This window comes from Prionailurus viverrinus, chromosome C1, assembly GCF_022837055.1.
Source record: "Prionailurus viverrinus isolate Anna chromosome C1, UM_Priviv_1.0, whole genome shotgun sequence".
NCBI lineage: Eukaryota > Metazoa > Chordata > Mammalia > Carnivora > Felidae > Prionailurus > Prionailurus viverrinus.
Genome location: NC_062568.1, coordinates 151,276,168 through 151,287,992, shown reverse-complemented (window position 1 = coordinate 151,287,992; position 11,825 = coordinate 151,276,168). Strand labels below are relative to the sequence as shown.

Below are 11,825 nucleotides of genomic sequence, written 5' to 3'. Positions count from 1 at the left end.
CAAGAGTATAATTAAGAAACCATCTTCATTCCACTTACTACTAAGAGTAGTGAGTATACTGCTACCAAAAAGAAAAAGGAAATGTGAAACTTCATGTGAAGGATACATAAAAATAAAATAAAGTGCTATCTAAAATATAGGTAGTTTATTGGTGAGTGTGATTTAAAATCGAATGCTTTCTGAGTTAAAGAATGTGGGATAATCAACATGTCAGTGTTAAAATAGGCCATAAATTTTCAAAAGAGGCATCAATGGAAATAAACTGTGAAAAACCAATTTTGGACAGTCCTAATCTAAAACAACCTTAGTTCTCAAATGTATCTGTTCATTTGCTTCTTTTTATTTCTAACTATAAATTTGCTGACAGATGTTGTGGCTCATTATTGTCAATTAAATTTCTGTCTATCTTCTTTGTTTATCCAGTAATCACTCACAGTCATACCCTCTGATTTCATTCCTACCACAAATAAACTTCAGTGTGTTACCAGTGACCCCAGCATTTTCCAGTATGTTCTTCTCATTTCCATCAGACATCATAACTAGCAACTGACTCTTAAAAGGTTTTCCCAGACCAGCACTGACAGAAGCCACACCTATCCTATAATTCTATCCAATAGACTTCAGCCAATGAAAGTGAATCAGAAATGAAGTCATATAAAAGGTTAGGCATTTGAACAGCTAAGTAATGGATATTAAATTTAGGAAATATAAGATAGTTTCCTGCCCAGGATCTTTCAGAATATCTTATGTCTGGAACGCTAATTATAGCAAAGGGACTATTACAACTTTACCAAGATGTGCTACACAAAATAGTAACATGGAAAGATGCCCCCCAAACTGACTTCCATGAGCAGTAAATGCAGAAGCAGCTGTACAATATAGCTTTTCTCTTGGACATTCAGAAAGTTCATTAGCATATTAAAAGATAAAAGAAGTCTGGCCATAAAGAAACTTGTTTAGCTTTAACTGGTATTTGTCAAATCTTTTTGACCACTGAATACCTATGAAGATCCTAGAGAAGTGGTATCCCAAATAGACTTAAGGAAAAGCTGACCTGCCCCGCCATTCATATGTGCTGCTTTTTCTTGACCCCCCCCTAGGGCTACCCCATAGGACTCCCCAGGGGACCTGGGCATTAGTCATATGATGCCCTAGAACAGTGCTTCTTAAACTTGTATGTGTACACAGCTCTCTAGGGATTTTGTAAACATGTAGATTCTGATTCAGTAGGTCTGCAGTAGGCCTGGAGAGTCTGCATTTTTTTTTTAATTTTTTTATGTTTATGTATTTTTGAGAGAGAGAGAGAAAGTGAGCAGAGGAGGGGCAGAGAGAGGGAGACACAAAATCTGAAGCAGGCTCCAGGCTCCGAGCTATCAGCAGAGAATACAATGTGAGGGGTGGGGGGTGGGATGGGGCTCGAATTCATGAATGTGAGATCAGGACCTGAGCCGAAGTCAGACACTTAACTGACTGAACCTCCCAGGCTCCCCTGGAGAGTCTGCATTTCTAACAAGGCTTCAGACAATGCTGATGCTGCTGTTCTCCATCACATTTTGAGTATCAAGTCTCTACAGGGCCACTGCAGTAGGAAAATCATCACATCTCTAATCTCTTCATCTTATCCTTCCTAATAATAAATCCTCCTAAAATATTGATCTCAGGGTCGTAAGTTCAAGCCCCATATGGGTATGGACATTTCTTAAAAATAAAATCTTCAAAATCAATCAATCAGTCAGTCAGTCAATCATACATACATACATACATACATACATACATACTTTCAATATATATCACTTTGCTGGTCAAAAACTTTCAGAGGTTCCCTATTCCCTTCTATGTTAGTGATTCAACAATAGATGTTTATTAAAACTTTACTGTGTGGCAAATAGATACACGGCCCCTGACTTACAGTTGAGAAGCAAGTAGGTGAGTAAGAAACAATATGCAGACTATTGGTGGGAATGCAAACTGGTGCAGCCACTCTGGAAAACAGTATGGAGGTTCCCAAAAAAATTAAAAATAGAACTACCCTACAACCCAGCAATTGCCCTACTAGGCATTTATCCATGGGGTACAGGTGTGCTGTTTCAAAGGGACACATGCACCCCCATGTTTATAGCAGCACTATCAACAATAGCCAAAGTATGGAAAGAGCTCAAATTTCCATCGATGGATGAAGGGATAAAGAAGATGTGGTATATATATATACAATGGAGTATTACTTGGCAATCATAAAGAATGAAATCTTGCCAGTTTGCAATTACATGGATGGAATTAGAGGGTATTATGCTAAGCGAAATTAGTCAGAGAAAGACAAATATCATATGACTTCATTCATATTAGGACTTTAAGATACAGAACAGATGAACATAAGGGAAGAGAAGCAAAAATAATATAAAAACAGGAAGGGGGACAAAACATAAGAGACTCTTAAATTCGAAGAACAAACAGAGGGTTATTGGAGGGGTGTGGGAGGGGGGATGGGCTAAATGGGTAATGGGCATTAAGAAATATACTCCTGAAATCACTGTTGCATTCTATGTTAACTAACTCGGATGTAAATTTAAAAAATAAATTAAATGGTAAAAAAAAAAAGAAATTACAACTGAAAATAAGTTTCTCTTATTTTCTGATGGTTACCAGAGGGGAGGTAGGTGGCGGAGGATGGGTAAAATAGGTGATGGGGATTAAGGAAGGCACTTGTGATGAGCACTCGGTGATGGAAGTGTCGAATCACTGTATTGTGTACCTGAAACTAATATTATACTGTATGTTAATTAACTGGAATTTAAATAAAAATTTAAAAAAAGATTTAAAAAAAAAAAGAAAGAAACAATGTGCAGAATGCTAAGAGCCCAAACAAGAAGGGAATAACTAATTTCTTGAGACCTCTGTTTCTTCATCTATAAAATGAAGGTTAAACTAGACTAGTGGTATTTCATCCTCTATGTACATTGCAATCACTCATATCATCCTAATACAGAGTCTCAGCCCAGACCAATGAAATGCTGGCTGTCAGTACCCCACATTCAATAGGGAATAGCAGCTCTTAAAAGTTCCCCAGGTGCAGACAAGTTTGAGAACCAATGGACTAACCAATGATTCCCAAAGTGTTGCCCAACTATCAGTATCACCTGGAAACTTGTTAGAATGACAATTCTCAGGCCTCATTCTAGACCCAGTGAATCAGAAACTCTGGAAGCAGGGTAAAGAAACCTGGGTTTTAACCAGCTTTCTGGGTGATTTTGATACACTGTGAAAACCACTGGATTAGATAATCAGCAAATTTCTCTCTAGGTCTATCATTCTTTGACCTCAAACAGCCTTTTCAAGGACTTTTGTTATCCATTCTTTATAGACTAACAGCATAAGCTCTGAAACTAGACTTCCCAGATTTAAATCCCAACTCCTACACTTAATTTTAGTTGTCTGGGCTTTAGGTTCTCATCTATAAAATGAAGATAATGTAGTACCTTTTCCCACAGAGTTGCTATGAAAATTAATGATTTTGTATATGTAACTCACTTAGTAGAGTGCCTGAGAAGTGTTTCAAGTCATTACTCAATTGTCACTCTCACATTGAGTACTTCACAGCCACTCTGTCCAAAACTGCAACCCACTACTACAATTCCCTTTTCCCTCCTCTGGTTTCTATTTCTCCTTTGCAATTATTACTCTGTAACACGTATCTCACTTGATGCTTTGTTTATTATCTGCCTTGTCCCACTAAGATGTAAACTCTATAAAATCAAGGATTTTCCCATTTTGCTAAGAGTTGTATCCCCAGCGTCTAGTGCAGGGTCTGGCACATTGGAAGTACTCAACTGGTGGGATGAATGGGTGAATAAATGTTAATATTATCAATATTAATATTATTAGCAATCCAAATTTTTCTTATTGAAACACAATAGCTTAAACTTCTTGTTTATTGTTCTAAATTGTGCTTATATCTTATTACATGCTTTATTAAAATTCTGTCTCATGCCTAACAATGCCCTTTTATTTAACTTCTGCTCAATACTTCTTCAATATTACCTGACAACTCTGATGGCTTTAGCCCTCTAACTCTCTGAATATCTACACAGTGTTACTGTCTATACAATACAATTTAACACCTATTGATCTTAATTAATTATCAATGGAATGAGTAAGTTCTAAGAAATTTACTGAAAGAGGCTGCATCTGTCATGGAACAAGCATTCATGAAAAATTAGAGAGGAAAGGAATCATGGGAAAACTTACCATTAATTAGTTATGTAATCCTCAAATAACAAAAATGGTGCTCTACCTTTTACAAAGTACCTTTATATACATCAGCTAGTTTTGGCTAGGTGATCTCAACGACTATGTCTCCTTGCTTTCAAACTTTCAAAATGTCTTCAAGTATGAGGAGACCATTTTTTGAAGTGAAAAGTTAAGAATAAATCATGAAAGTCAAAATTGAAGCAGATAATCACCCAAGAAGTTGTTAAGTTCAGGGATAGTAAATCAGATCAGTGGTTTTCTTGCCACCTACCCACCCCCCCCCCCCCCAATACTCCTGTCAGTCAGGTCTGGAAGAGGCCCACCATTATCTCCAATGCAGCCCTCTAGGCAGCCATTACCAACTGATCAGAGCTAACAGAGAAGGGGTTTGAGCTAACATTTGCCATCTTAACCTGGTCTAATCATCTTGGTGAAAGCAAACAAAACTGATGCTAAGAAATTTAAAGTGACTCATCCAGTCACATATTGGTAGCAGATCAAGACCAGAACCAGCCTCCTGACTCCCCCCCAGGATTCTCCCCACTGCCTTTCCTCATTTATTTCTGAAATTCAGGATTTAAATTTCTATTCTAAAGCAATCAAAACACAGAAAGCAAACCTTTGGCAGAGAGTTTTCATATTAATGCTCATGAATATAACGTTGAAATCAAAAATGACAGTTTTGAGTCAAGTGATAGACAGAGTTGGTTAATCTGTTATTTTTCAGTTGGGTTTATTTACCGAAGCCTAGAATGTGTCATGACTGGAAATAGACAAAACAGATTATTTTAATTCCACTGTCCTAGAAAAAGAAAAGGAAAATAGTTTTCATTAATAGGAACTGGGCTCAAATCCAGTCCCAAAATAACTTATACTACTGAATCAACTTTTTAAAGGTGACATTTCTCTCATTAATGGGAATGCACTATTATAATATAGTTTAATCACTAAATTTAAATTACAAGAAAAACATATTTGAAGGAATATGAAAAAATAAGAGATAATGGAGAGAAATAGACATCTATCTTAATATAAATAATGGCCATTTCCTCATCATGGAAATTGTGCTCACATTTTAGAATTATAATTTTCCAGATCCTCTCCCTAAAGCAGTTTCCTAATATTGCAATCACCTTTGCAACTCACTTGGAATGAAACTGACTTGTCAAATTTTACCCAGCCAATTGATAAGTCTGTCTTGATTAACTCTCATTTTTAGGTATACTGTAATTGAAGCTGCTTTTTTGGGAGAAACCATCATCTAACACAGTTAGAAATTGCCCCTGGCACTGTCTGCATTACCCAAGAAAACCAGGACAGCAAATGGCAGTTCTGTTACCTCACAGAGTTAATCCATTTTAGCAACTATGTTACTTAGTTGCAAGGTAACAGCTGTTGGTCCCATAGCTTATCCTTTCACCCTGAGAAAGTGAGCCCAAGTCCTATTTGAGAGTAGGATGAGGAAAGTAGCAAGCACACAGAATTTCTTCTCTTCAACATGGACCCTGCCACCACGCCAGAGGGAAAGGAGTGAATGCTTGAAACAGGTAGATGCAGTTCAGGGCCTATACTGCCCCAGCTCCACAAAAAAGGGCAGTCAGCTCCAGGGTTCTCCTGGGGTCTGGATATACACAGGAACAATCCATGTGGGCCTCAGGAAAACCTAGCCACAAACTGATGCTTGCTAGGAGAGCCCTGGAAAACTGGAGTGATTTTCACCTCAATCCTCTTTGTCAGTTGAGATCACTGGTGGTCCATGATTTTGGTCAGAACAAGAATGAAACCAAGAGCTCTAGTCAGACCCCATCATGTTGGCCCAGGCATGGGTCCTTTAGGCAAACAGGATAGTCAAGACAAATCATGACTTCTAGAAAGCAGAACAATAGTTCCCAAGGAATGTTTGTGAAATACTGGAACACTCTGCTTTCTGGCTTAGGTATTCCAAAAATGCAGAGATCGCTTGCCCTGCAGCACGTTGTTATTATTATTATTATTATTATTATTATTATTATTATGTTTTAGTTTTTATTTATTTATTTTTAAGAGAGACAGAGACAGTGTGAGTGGGGGAGGGACAGAGAGAGAGAGCGAATCCCAAGCAGCTTCCACGCTGCCAGAGCAGAGACCAACGCGGTGCTGGAACCCATGAAACTGTGAGATCATGACCTGAGCAGAAACCAAGAGTCGGACACTCAACCGACTGAGCCATCGAGGTGCCCCTCCCTGCAGCACATTATTGAATCATTTTTTAAATCAACCCACTTTCTTATCCGGAAAAGGGGACAAGTACCCTGCCTAACTTAGAAGAAATTACTTTAGCTGGCATCATAGACATCATTCACAATACGGAAGATCCTTTAAACACTGCTAGTTACATTTTTAAAACTCAAATTCCTTGAAAACTTGCTGTATGCTGGCTGATCCAACACAGTAAATAGAGAATAAATTTGAGTTGGAAAGACTTGCCTTGGAATTAGTTTTGTCATTCCTAGCTCTGTGACCATGAACAAGTTACTATCGTTGACTCCTAGGTTTCTCTTTTATAAAATCATCATAATAAAATGCATCTCACAGTGTAGTTCTGAAGATGACATGAAAAACATAGGAAGTGGCATAAACATGCCTGCCCCATGAGAAAAAATAAGTAAATTTCTTCCCCTATTTCCTTTTTTCTTACAAAAAAAAAATTCCATGTTAAAATGCCTTTGGATGTTGTATATGGCTTAAAAATTTAAATAACATGCCAATGTTTGGATAAGTCTATGAACTGTAGCTTATGTAACTAATTTGAAGCAACTAATATTCATATTTGTAATTACATATAAAATTTCAATGAATAACTGCGGTCGTTCAGTTGAACAATTCAAATTGGTAGCATAATCTGGATTTCTTTTTCCAGAAATATATTGCAACTTTATTTTTCTTCCTATCAATGCCATTATGTTAGGAGAGAAAGAGGCACAATTTACCCCTCCTCAGTTGAGTAATAGCAATATTTTATGGCCTCTTTCCCATGGAGTCCTCTTTTTTTGTGTTAGATTGACATGTGTCTCTCAAAATATGTCTGCTAATCTGTCTTCCAGAGCCTGCTTATGGGCCTCTAATATTACAAATATAGCAGAGCAGTGTTTGGAGCAAATATGTATAGTCTTGCAAAAAAAAAAGAGGGGGGGGAAGAAAGGTATGTTTGATGCATTTATAGTAACGGTATCATGGCCAAGAACAACAGCAGGCTTGTCCATCTGTCCATCATGAAACTGAGTTGTGCCTACTAGTTATCAACAGGAGGTGGCCATGTGGGCATCACACTAAAATAGAAATTCTGTCACTCGGAAGACAAGGTGAGGAGGGAAAAAAGGATTAACTGTTTCAGAATCAATTTCTGGGTTAGAATGATGAATACAAAGAGTTGCTCCATGTTTCTTACTCACAGACTATAAAATTTTTATTCATTCTTTCACTCATTCATTAAAGATCTTCTGGGTGCTTTTAAAAATTTTTTAATGATTATTTATTTTGGAGAGAGAGGGACAGAGCACAAGCAGGGGACGGGCAGAGAAAGAGGGAGACACAGAATCTGAAGCAGGCTCCAGGCTCTGAGCTGTCAGCACAGAGCCAGATGTGGGGCTCAAACTCACGAGCTGTGAGGTCATGACCTGAGCCAAAGTCAGACAGTCAACCAACTGAGCCACCCAGGCACCTTCTGGGTGCTTTTCAGAAGCCAGACACTGTGCTATCCATTATGGATCCAGAGAATAATTTCCTGAGTTACCTGGCTGGCTCAGTCAGTATAGCATGTGAGTCTTGATCTCAGGGTCATGAGTTTGAGCCCCACGTTGGGTGTAGAGATTATTTTTTTTTAAAAGAATAATTTCCTTCTTTAAGGAATTCTGTTTCATGAAAGACAGAGAAGTAAACAAAAAATTATAATACAGAAAGAAGACAGCCAATGTATATACAATATACAGTGGGAACCCAAAGAAAGAAGTAATTATGCAAAAATATGCCAACTTTACAAATTTGTGATTCATCTTTGCACAGGAACCTTGCAAATCTCTGTAATATTTCAGTGCTGTTATATGTGCTATAGAAGAGAGGTCAACCAAAGAAGTAGAATAAAAAATCTAAGAATTAACAGATAGGTCTTGATCAACTGTTTGCCTTAGGGTGGAAGAAAAAGTGTTATTGCCTTTACTTGCATTTATTGCAGTCCTTTTTTCCTTAAGTATGTATGTATCCTTAATTTTTATATGATTTTTAATCTTATTAACTCTGTCTAAATATGTCATTTTCTATTTTCTATAAGTAAGTTTGAGAGTGTGACCACTGGACAACAGATAGATACAGATATGGATACGGATGTAGATCTAGATACATTTTTAGATGTACAGGTAAATGCAGAAATAGCATCTTGGCTTCTGGAAATACGAATTATGATATAATTCTTAAATTTTACAGTAAAGCATTTTCTTTAAGGCAGTTTCCTAACAGAAGAGTGAATATAAGGCATCACATTTATTGGCATTTAGCAAAATTAAAATGTTAAGGCAAATAAATCTTCAGTGTGCTTTAAGACCTACTATAAAGACCTCCTTTCAATTGCAGAAATGAATAAGGAGTGAATTGAGGCACTCACATTTAAGCTAAAGTAGAAAGTCTGAGTAAACTGTCAGCTTGAAAGTCCAATTTGAGGGGCGCCTGGGTAGCTCAGTCAGTTAAGTGTCCGACTTCGGCTCAGGTCATGATCTTGTGGTTCACAAGTTCGAGCCCTGTGTCGGGCTCTGTGCTGACAGCTCGGAGCCTGGAGCCTGCTTCCGATTCTGTGTCTCCCTCTCTCTCACTGACCCTCCCCCCATTCATGCTCTGTCTCTCTCTGTCTCAAAAATAAATAAACGTTAAAAAAAATTTTTTTTAGGAAAATCCAATCTGAATGTTTGCTGGCTTTGTTGCTAACATGTGCACTTGGAAACATAAAATTCACACCAGTTTCACATCAGGTGAAATTTGTTACTCCTCTCTGAGGCAATTTTTGGTGCTAGCCCATTTACCAATTGGTTATCTCTGGCATTGGCATTTCTCTTTGTTGTCCCTGAAGCCATGTACCTCCTAGAGCTACACGCATAAAAATACTGTCCTTCCTTTCCATGACCCCGCCCCCCCAGTTACAGGAGCTAAAGGCACATTCTGGAAATACAGCATGAGGCATTAGCACCAGGTACTAGCACATAGGCTTACCCAGAGTCTGGGTCTGCTTTAAAGAACCCACTCCAAAGAGTAACAACCATCGCTCTCCGTGCCTCTGTCCTGATGTCCTGTCCTGGTGGCCACCAAACTGAAATGCCCTATCCCCTGACAAACTCAAAAGAACATAGTCACATTGATACTAATACACATCAATCAATCTGACAAACATAAAAGTTTTAAATTTTATCTCTCGACTTTTATCTCAATTTTAGACACATAATCAGCCTTTTTTACATGCCAAAATTTCATTTGTACATTACATGTATATAATGAAAACCCCAGTGCCCATATAGAGATATTTGTTTAATGGTTTTATTCTGTCTGTCTGTCAATTCTGTATAAGTAATTCTTGGTCACTGCTCTCGATGTGTTTCTCTTACTATGAAACCAAGCACAGCTTCACAGGTAATTTTGTTTACTGAATATTCTGTACTGATGGTAGTGGTGTGGGTGATGTTGCAGCTTCTCAGCTCTACTTTAAAAAGTGTAGGGGCGCCTGGGTGGCGCAGTCGGTTAAGCGTCCGACTTCAGCCAGGTCACGATCTCGCGGTCCGTGAGTTCGAGCCCCGCGTCAGGCTCTGGGCTGATGGCTCACAGCCTGGAGCCTGTTTCCGATTCTGTGTCTCCCTCTCTCTCTGCCCCTCCCCCGTTCATGCTCTGTCTCTCTCTGTCCCAAAAATAAATAAACATTGAAAAAAAAAATTAAAAATAAATAAATAAATAAATAAAAAGTGTAGAAGTGTTTGGGGCACCCGGGTGGCTCAGTCAGTTAAATATCTGACTCTTGATCTCAGCTCAGGTCATGACCTCAAGGCTTGTGAGTTCAAGCCCTGCACTGGGCTCTGTGCTAATGGTATGGAATCTGCATGGGATTCTGTCTCTCCTTCTCTCTGCCCCTCCCCTGCTTATGCTCTCTCTCACTCTCTGTCAAAACAAATAAACTCAAGAAATATTTTTAAACAAAATAAATAAAATAAAACACAAAGTGTACAAGTGCTGCCCTATGAATGGACACGTTTTTGCCAAGATCTGTGCTATTTCCTATGACTTTTGTCATAGATTTCTAATCATCATAGTTTTTTCATTCTTTACATCTGTTAAAACGTTCCCAAAAGTGGGATTAAGAAATAAAGAGAAAGATGTTCTTACAAAATGAGTTGAGTGATGACTCAAGCCTAAGGAGTTTGACTTATAAATGCCATAGAGAAAGGCAATTATTCATTTACAGTCTAAGGCCTGCAAGCTACTTGACATCAAATGGAAGTCAATAGAAGCATCAAGTAGTAGAAGTGAAAAAAAAGGTGGATGTTACTGTGAATGAAATGGTTTCTTCCTGATGGTAGAAGTTGTGATGTCTTTTCTAGATTATCAGATAGCCAATATTCATAAAAGAGAGATAAATATTAAATGAGCAACAGGGAAAAGGGCTAGGTAATACTCAACTTACAAGTGCATCATGGGTCCACAACTCCAGGAACATGCCAATTGTTTACCTTTGAGAAATTGTTTTCCCTTAAACCATTGTTGTACATGGCAGCAATGTTTTGCTCTTAGCTCACACGAGCCAAAATAAACTACAATGTAGTTGAAGTACAACGTGGCCGTAGTAATTCTACCTCAAATACACTCAAGCATTTGTAACACAATTCTGAATCACAATTTGTGAACAACCATAAAACCACCATTTCATCAGCATATACATACTACTTCTCAGGTACTGTGCCAATACACTCCTTACCTTGGTCTGTGAAATAATTACTGTTATTCTCTTTTACAGACAGATGAGCAAACAGGCCTAAAAGACTAATTTTCCCCAGATATGAGTATGTTAATAACATTGTATAACTGCATGAAAGAAAATGTCCTTTAAACTGGCTATTCCCCAGTGTTCATAGTTTAGGCACAACTGTAATCCCCACTCAGCAGATAACTTCTGGATGCACAATCCCCTGTAACACACTCATAGAAGCAGTGGTTCCTGTTAGTGACCAGCCACACAATGCAATGCATTTACAGCCTTCAGGAGCCTTATGTAGATTTAGATACATTATTGGGCCATTTTTAAGCATCTTGTTAAATCTTTAGATCCTATGTTTAATAACCCTTTTAATCTTCTTAAAATACGCAGCCAAAGATCAAAGCTGCTGTTTCAAGTTCCACATTGTATATCTTCCATTTTAGTTTGTACTTATGCAGCATTTTACTTTTTGTTCATAGCTAGGAATAAATTTTCCTTCATGAAGGAATAAAATTTGCACTTAAGGAAAACAGCATTCATTTTCAATAAACATTCACTAAGTAACCACCTTTCCCAAAGTTAAAGGCTAGGCCTGAAG

General features: G+C 38.0%; 1 protein-coding gene across 10 annotated transcripts in view; it reads right to left on the bottom strand.

The window, feature by feature from the left end:
* SLC44A5 (solute carrier family 44 member 5) overlaps window positions 1-11,825 on the bottom strand; it is a 400,420-nt gene that overhangs the window by 328,784 nt on the left and 59,811 nt on the right. The gene's annotated exons all lie outside the window — the stretch shown is intronic.